A 7744-nucleotide genomic window follows, 5' to 3' on the forward strand; every position below is an offset into this window, starting at 1 on the left:
TTTCGAGAGAAACTCCTTCTCTAGAAATGATCCATTCTTAGCAACGAATGTTTTGCCTTCGGATCTGTGATAGAAGGTGTACCCAACAGTTTCCTTTGAGTATCCTATGAAGACACATTTCTCCGATTTGGGTTCGAGCTTATCAGGTTGAAGCTTTTTCACATAAGCATCGCAGCCCCAAACTTTAAGAAATGACAACTTTGGTTTCTTGCCAAACCACAGTTCATAAGGCGTCGTCTCAACGGATTTTGATGGTGCCCTATTTAACGTGAATGCGGCCGTCTCTAAAGCATATCCCCAAAATGATAGCGGTAAATCAGTAAGAGACATCATAGATCGCACCATATCTAGTAAAGTACGATTACGACGTTCGGACACACCATTACGCTGTGGTGTTCCGGGTGGCGTGAGTTGCGAAACTATTCCACAGTTTTTCAAATGTACACCAAACTCGTAACTCAAATATTCTCCTCCACGATCAGATCGTAGAAACTTTATTTTCTTGTTACGATGATTTTCAACTTCACTCTAAAATTCTTTGAACTTTTCAAATGTTTCAGACTTATGTTTCATTAAGTAAATATACCCATATCTGCTTAAATCATCTGTGAAGGTGAGAAAATAACGATATCCGCCACGAGCCTCAATATTCATCGGGCCACATACATCGGTATGTATGATTTCCAACAAATCTGTTGCTCTCTCCATAGTACTGGAGAACGGTGTTTTAGTCATCTTGCCCAAGAGGCACGGTTCGCAAGTACCAAGTGATTCATAATCAAGTGGTTCCAAAAGTCCATCGGTATGGAGTTTCTTCATGCGCTTTATACCGATATGACCTAAACGACAGTGCCACAAATAAGTTGCACTTTCATTATCAACTCTGCATCTTTTGGCTTCAACATTATGAATATGTGTATTACTACTATCGAGATTCAATAAAAATAGACCACTCTTCAAGGGTGCATGACCATAAAAGATATTACTCATATAAATAGAACAACCATTATTCTCTGATTTAAATGAATAACCGTCTCGCATTAAACAAGATCCAGATATAATGTTCATGCTCAACGCTGGCACCAAATAACAATTACTTAGGTCTAATATTAATCCCGAAGGTAGATGTAGAGGTAGCGTGCCGACTGCGATCACATCGACTTTGGAACCGTTTCCCACGCGCATCGTCACCTCGTCCTTTGCCAGTGCCCGCTTATTCTGTAGTCCCTGTTTCGAGTTGCAAATATTAGCAACAGAACCAGTATCAAATACCCAGGTGCTACTGCGAGCTCTAGTAAGGTACACATCAATAACATGTATATCGCATATACCTTTGTTCACCTTGCCATCCTTCTTATCCGCCAAATACTTGGGGCAGTTCCGCTTCCAGTGACCAGTCTGCTTGCAGTAGAAGCACTCAGTTTCAGGCTTAGGTCCAGACTTAGGTTTCTTCTCTTGAGCAGCAACTTGCTTGCCGTTCTTCTTGAAGTTCCCCTTTTTCTTCCCTTTGCCCTTTTTCTTGAAACTAGTGGTCTTGTTAACCATCAACACTTGATGCTCCTTCTTGATTTCTACCTCCGCAGCTTTCAGCATTGCGAAGAGCTCGGGAATAGTCTTGTTCATCCCTTGCATATTATAGTTCATTACGAAGCTCTTGTAGCTTGGTGGCAGTGATTGGAGAATTCTGTCGATGACGCAATCATCCAGAAGATTAACTCCCAATTGAATCAAGTGATTATTATACCCAGACATTTTGAGTATATGCTCACTGACAGAACTGTTCTCCTCCATCTTGCAGCTATAGAACTTATTGGAGACTTCATATCTCTCAATCCGGGCATTTGCTTGAAATATTAACTTCAACTCCTGGAACATCTCATATGCTCCATGACGTTCAAAACGTCGTTGAAGTCCCGATTCTAAGCCGTAAAGCATGGCACACTGAACTATCGAGTAGTCATCAGCTTTGCTCTGCCAGACGTTCATAACATCTGGCGTTGCTCCAGCAGCAGGCCTGGCACCCAGCGGTGCTTCCAGGACGTAATTCTTTTGTGCAGCAATGAGGATAATCCTCAAGTTACGGACCCAGTCCGTGTAATTGCTACCATCATCTTTCAACTTTGCTTTCTCAAGGAACGCATTAAAATTCAACGGAACAACATCACGAGCCATCTATCTACAATCAACATAAACAAGCAAGATACTATCAGGTACTAAGTTCATGATAAATTTAAGTTCAATTAATCATATTACTTAAGAACTCCCACTTAGATAGACATCCCTCTAATCCTCTAAGTGATTACGTGATCCAAATCAACTAAACCATAACCGATCATCACGTGAGATGGAGTAGTTTTCAATGGTGAACATCGTTATGTTGATCATATCTACTATATGATTCACGCTCGACCTTTCGGTCTCCGTGTTCCGAGGCCATATCTGCATATGCTAGGCTCATCAAGTTTAACCTGAGTATTCTGCGTGTGCAAAAACTGGCTTGCACCCGTTGTAGATGGACGTAGAGCTTATCACACCCGATCATCACGTGGTGTCTGGGCACGACGAACTTTGGCAATGGTGGATACTCAGGGAGAACACTTCTTGATAATTTAGTGAGAGATCATCTTATAATGCTACCGTCAATCAAAGCAAGATAAGATGCATAAAAAGATAAACATCACATGCAATCAATATAAGTGATATGATATGGTCATCATCATCTTGTGCTTGTGATCTCCATCTCCGAAGCACCGTCATGATCACCATCATCACCGGCGCGACACCTTGATCTCCATCGTAGCATCGTTGTCGTCTCGCCAATCTTATGCTTCCACGACTATCACTACCGTTTAGTAATAAAGTAAAGCATTACATCGCGATTGCATTGCATACAATAAAGCGACAACCATATGGCTCCTGCCAGTTGCCGATAACTTGGTTACAAAACATGATCATCTCATACAATAAAATTCAGCATCATGCTTTGACCATATCACATCACAACATGCCCTGCAAAAACAAGTTAGACGTCCTCTACTTTGTTGTTGCTTGTTTTACGTGGCTGCTACGGGCTTAAGTAAGAACCAATCTCACCTACGCATCAAAACCACAACGATAGTTTGTCAAATAGACTCCGTTTTAACCTTCGCAAGGACCGGGCGTAGCCATACTTGGTTCAACTAAAGTTGGAGAGACTGTCGCCCGCAAGCCATCTCTGTGCAAAGCACGTCGAGGGAACCGGTCTCGCGTAAGCGTACGCGTAAGGTCGTCTCGTCCAACAATACCGCCGAACCAAAATATGACATGCTGGTAGGCAGTATGACTTGTATCGTCCACAACTCACTTGTGTTCTACTCGTGCATATAACATCAACATCAATAACCTAGGCTCGGATGCCACTGTTGGGTTTTGTAGTAATTTCAAAAAATTTCCTACGCACACGCAAGATCATGTGATGCATAGCAACGACGGGAGAGTATTGTCTACGTACCCAACGCAGACCGACTGCGGAAGCGATGACACGACGTAGAGGAAGTAGTCGTACGTCTTCTCGATCCAACCGATCAAGCACCGAAACTACGGCACCTCCGAGTTCGAGCACACGTTCAGCTCGATGACGATCCCCGGACTCCGATCCAGCAAAGTGTCGGGGAAGAGTTTCGTCAGCACGACGGCGTGGTGACGATCTTGATGAACTACAGCAGCAGGGCTTCGCCTAAACTCCGCTACAGTATTATCGAGGAATATGGTGGCAGGGGGCACCGCACACGGCTAAGGAATCGATCACGTGGATCAACTTGTGTCAACTTGTGTGTTTAGAGGTGCCCCTGCCTCCGTATAAAAAGGAGGAGAGGAGGGGAGGCTGGCCGGCCAAAGAGGGAGGCGCAGGAGAGTCCTACTCCCTCTGGGAGTAGGATTCCTCCCCCCAATCCTAGTCCAACTAGGATTCCTCGGAGGGGAAGGGAGAGAGGGGGGCCGGCCACCTTCTCCTAGTCCTAATAGGACTAGGGGAGGGGAAAGAGGCGCAGCCACCTTGGGCTGCCCCTTTCTCCTTTCCACTAAGGCCCATGATGGCCCATATGGCTCCCGGGGGGTTCCGGTAACCACCCGGTAACCCGGTAAAATCCCGATTTCACCCGGAACACTTCCGATGTCCAAACATAGGCTTCCAATATATCAATCTTTACGTCTCGACCATTTCGAGACTCCTCGTCATGTCCGTGATCACATCCGGGACTCCGAACAACCTTCGGTACATCAAAATGCATAAACTCATAATATAACTGTCATCGTAACCTTAAGCGTGCGGACCCTACGGGTTCGAGAACAATGTAGACATGACCGAGACATGTCTCTGGTCAATAAACAATAGCGGGACCTGGATGCCCATATTGGCTCCTACATATTCTACGAAGATCTTTATCGGTCAGACCGCATAACAACATACGTTGTTCCCTTTGTCATCGGTATGTTACTTGCCCGAGATTCGATCGTCGGTATCCAATACCTAGTTCAATCTCGTTACCGGCAAGTCTCTTTACTCGTTCCGTAATACATCATCTCACAACTAACATATTAGTTGTAATGCTTGCAAGGCTTATGTGATGTGTATTACCGAGAGGGCCCAGAGATACCTCTCCGACAATCGGAGTGACAAATCCTAATCTCGAAATACGCCAACCCAACATCGACCATTGGAGACACCTGTAGTACTCCTTTAAAATCACCCAGTTACGTTGTGACGTTTGGTAGTACCCAAAGTGTTCCTCCGGTAAACGGGAGTTGCATAATCTCATAGTCATAGGAACATGTATAAGTCATGAAGAAAGCAATAGCAACATACTAAACGATCGGGTGCTAAGCTAATGGAATGGGTCATGTCAATCAGATCATTCTACTAATGATGTGACCTCGTTAATCAAATAACAACTCATTGTTCATGGTTAGGAAACATAACCATCTTTGATTAACGAGCTAGTCAAGTAGAGGCATACTAGTGACACTCTGTTTGTCTATGTATTCACACATGTATTATGTTTCCGGTAAATACAATTCTAGCATGAATAATAAACATTTATCATGATTATAAGGAAATAAATAATAACTTTATTATTGCCTCTAGGGCATATTTCCTTCAATGACATGGGCACGCTAATGGCGGCTCTTGTCAAGTATGCTGATTCTGACAGTACCAAGGATCCCGAGTCTGATGATGAGAAGGCAGGGAGGGGAAAGAGGAACGACAACGGCAAGGGCTCTCAGCACAACCCGGCAAATCAAGGAGGTAACAAACCTAAGGCTGACGGTAGTTTGGATTTTGTGGCTAACACCAATGCGCAGGGTCATAACCAGCGTCACAAGGGAAGGCCACCTCCTCAGTCTGGCGGGTCAGGACCCACACTTGAGCAGTTGTTGAATGAACCTTGTCTGAGACACGGCTCTAAGGAGAAGCCGGCTACACATTTATGCAAGGACTGCACGATTATGAAGGCATTTAAGAATTCCAACATGTTTGACGGTAACAATGGCCCGGGCAGCTCAGGTGGTGGCGGCTTTCATGGCCCGGGCGGCGGGTCAAATCCCAATTTTCAAAATTCCCAGGGAAACCAGGGTGGATATAATCAGCAGGCTGGCCAGGGAAGTCAGCAGTAGCAGCAAGGTGGATACCAGAGCAATCCAAAGCAGCTGAACAGTGGGCAATATCATGTGTTTACCACCAGCTTGTGTAAACGGGAACAGAAACTTCATAAGAGGGCCGTGAATGCGGTTGAGCCGGCAATCCCTCGTTATTTGTGGTGGTCTGAACATCCTATAATATGGAGTAGAGAGGATCACCCTCCCCGGGTTGACAATCCGGGTCACTTAGCCCTGGTCGTGGCCCCTCAAGTGGGTGGATACAAGTTCACCAAGGTGCTGATGGATGGAGGCAGCAACATCAATATCCTTTATTATGAGACCTTCCGTCGCATGGGGCTGACTGATAAGAGCCTTAAGAAGTCCAACACTGTTTTCCATGGAGTTGTACCTGGTAATTCGGCATATCCGGTCGGCAAGATAGAGTTGGAGGTAGCATTTGGGGATGAATATGATTCCAGAGCCGAGAAATTAACATTTCAAGTAGTTCAGATCAAGAGCCCATATCATGCTCTGTTTGGGCGGCCGGCTTATGCCAAGTTCATGGCACGGCCGTGTTATGTGTACTTGCATCTCAAGATGTCGGGTTATAAGGGAACCATTACGGTGCATGAGAGTCGCAAGGTGGCTCTGGAATGTGAAGAAGGTGACGCGGCTTATGCTGAGTCGGCCTGCGCGACGGAAGAGTTAAAATTCTACAAGGACAATGTTGACCCGGCGGATATGACATCTTTGAAGAAGCCAACTACAGAGCATGAGTCGGTCATGAAATTTCAGTCGGCGGAGGAGACTAAGCTTGTCGATTTTGTCCCAGGCGATTCATCCAAGCAGTTCAGTATCAGCGCTAATTTGGATCCCAAATAGGAAGGCGCGCTCATCGAGTTCATCCGTGAGAATCGCGACATTTTTGCATGGAAGCCATCTGACATGTCGGGTGTACCGAGAGAACTCGCTGAGCACACTCTTAATATTGATCCAAAGTTTAAGCCGATCAAGCAAGTCCTTTAGCGGTTTAATGAGGAGAGAAGTAAGGCTATCGGTGAGGAAGTGGCCCGGCTCTTGGCGGCTAGGTTTATCATTGAGATCATCGATGCCACGGCGGGCTGTGAGCGATTGAGCTTTTTGGATGCTTACTTTGGTTATCATCAGATCAAGATGGCTGTTAAGGACCAGGAGAAGACGGCGTTCATCACTCTGTTTGGAGCCTTCTGTTGTGTTTCAATGCCTTTTGGGCTCAAGAGTGCCCAGACGACTTACCAGCGATGCGTACAAAATTGTCTTCATGATCAGATTGGACGCAATGTTCATGCTTACGTGGATGACATAGTAGTTAAGTCCGGAGAGAAAGAGACCTTGATCGATGATCTCAAGGAAACCTTTGATAATCTCCGGGTTTACAAGATGATGCTTAACCCGGCCAAGTGTGTTTTTGGTGTGCCTGCAGGCAAGATTTTGGGTTTTCTGGTTTCTAACAAAGGCATCAAAGCTAACCTGGAGAAGATTAAAGCCATCACCTCCCTGGCCAAGCCGGCGTGTATTAATGATGTCCAGCGTTTGGCGGGTTGTATCACCGCCTTAAGCCGGTTCATAAGCCGGTTAGGGGAGAAGCCTATACCACTGTATCAGATGATGAAGAAGACAGATAGCTTTACTTGGAGTGACGCCGCCAATACTGCCATTGAAGATCTGAAGAGACAGTTGGATGAGCCGCCGGTTCTTGCTGCTCTCATTGATAAGGAGCCCTTGCTCCTATATGTGGCTGCTAACACATGTGTTGTCAGTGTGGCTATTGTGGTGGAACGCAAGGAGGCTGGCAAGGAGCACCCGGTTCAGCGACCGGTTTATTACATCAGTGAGGTACTGATTGAGTCCAAGCAACGATATCCGCACTGGCAGAAGCTTGTCTATGGGGTATTTATGGCCAACCGGAAGCTTAAGCAATACTTCTTGGGCCATCCCATCACTGTGGTTAGTTCTTCCCCCTTGGGGGATATTATTCAGAACAGAGAGGCCACAGGGCGAGTTGCCAAATGGGCCATTGAGCTTGGGCCTCATGGTTTAAAATATGTGCCACGCACAGCTATTAAATCTCAAGTATTGGTGGATTTCA

Source organism: Triticum dicoccoides, chromosome 6B (genome assembly GCF_002162155.2).
Source record: "Triticum dicoccoides isolate Atlit2015 ecotype Zavitan chromosome 6B, WEW_v2.0, whole genome shotgun sequence".
In the NCBI taxonomy this organism is placed as follows: domain Eukaryota; kingdom Viridiplantae; phylum Streptophyta; class Magnoliopsida; order Poales; family Poaceae; genus Triticum; species Triticum dicoccoides.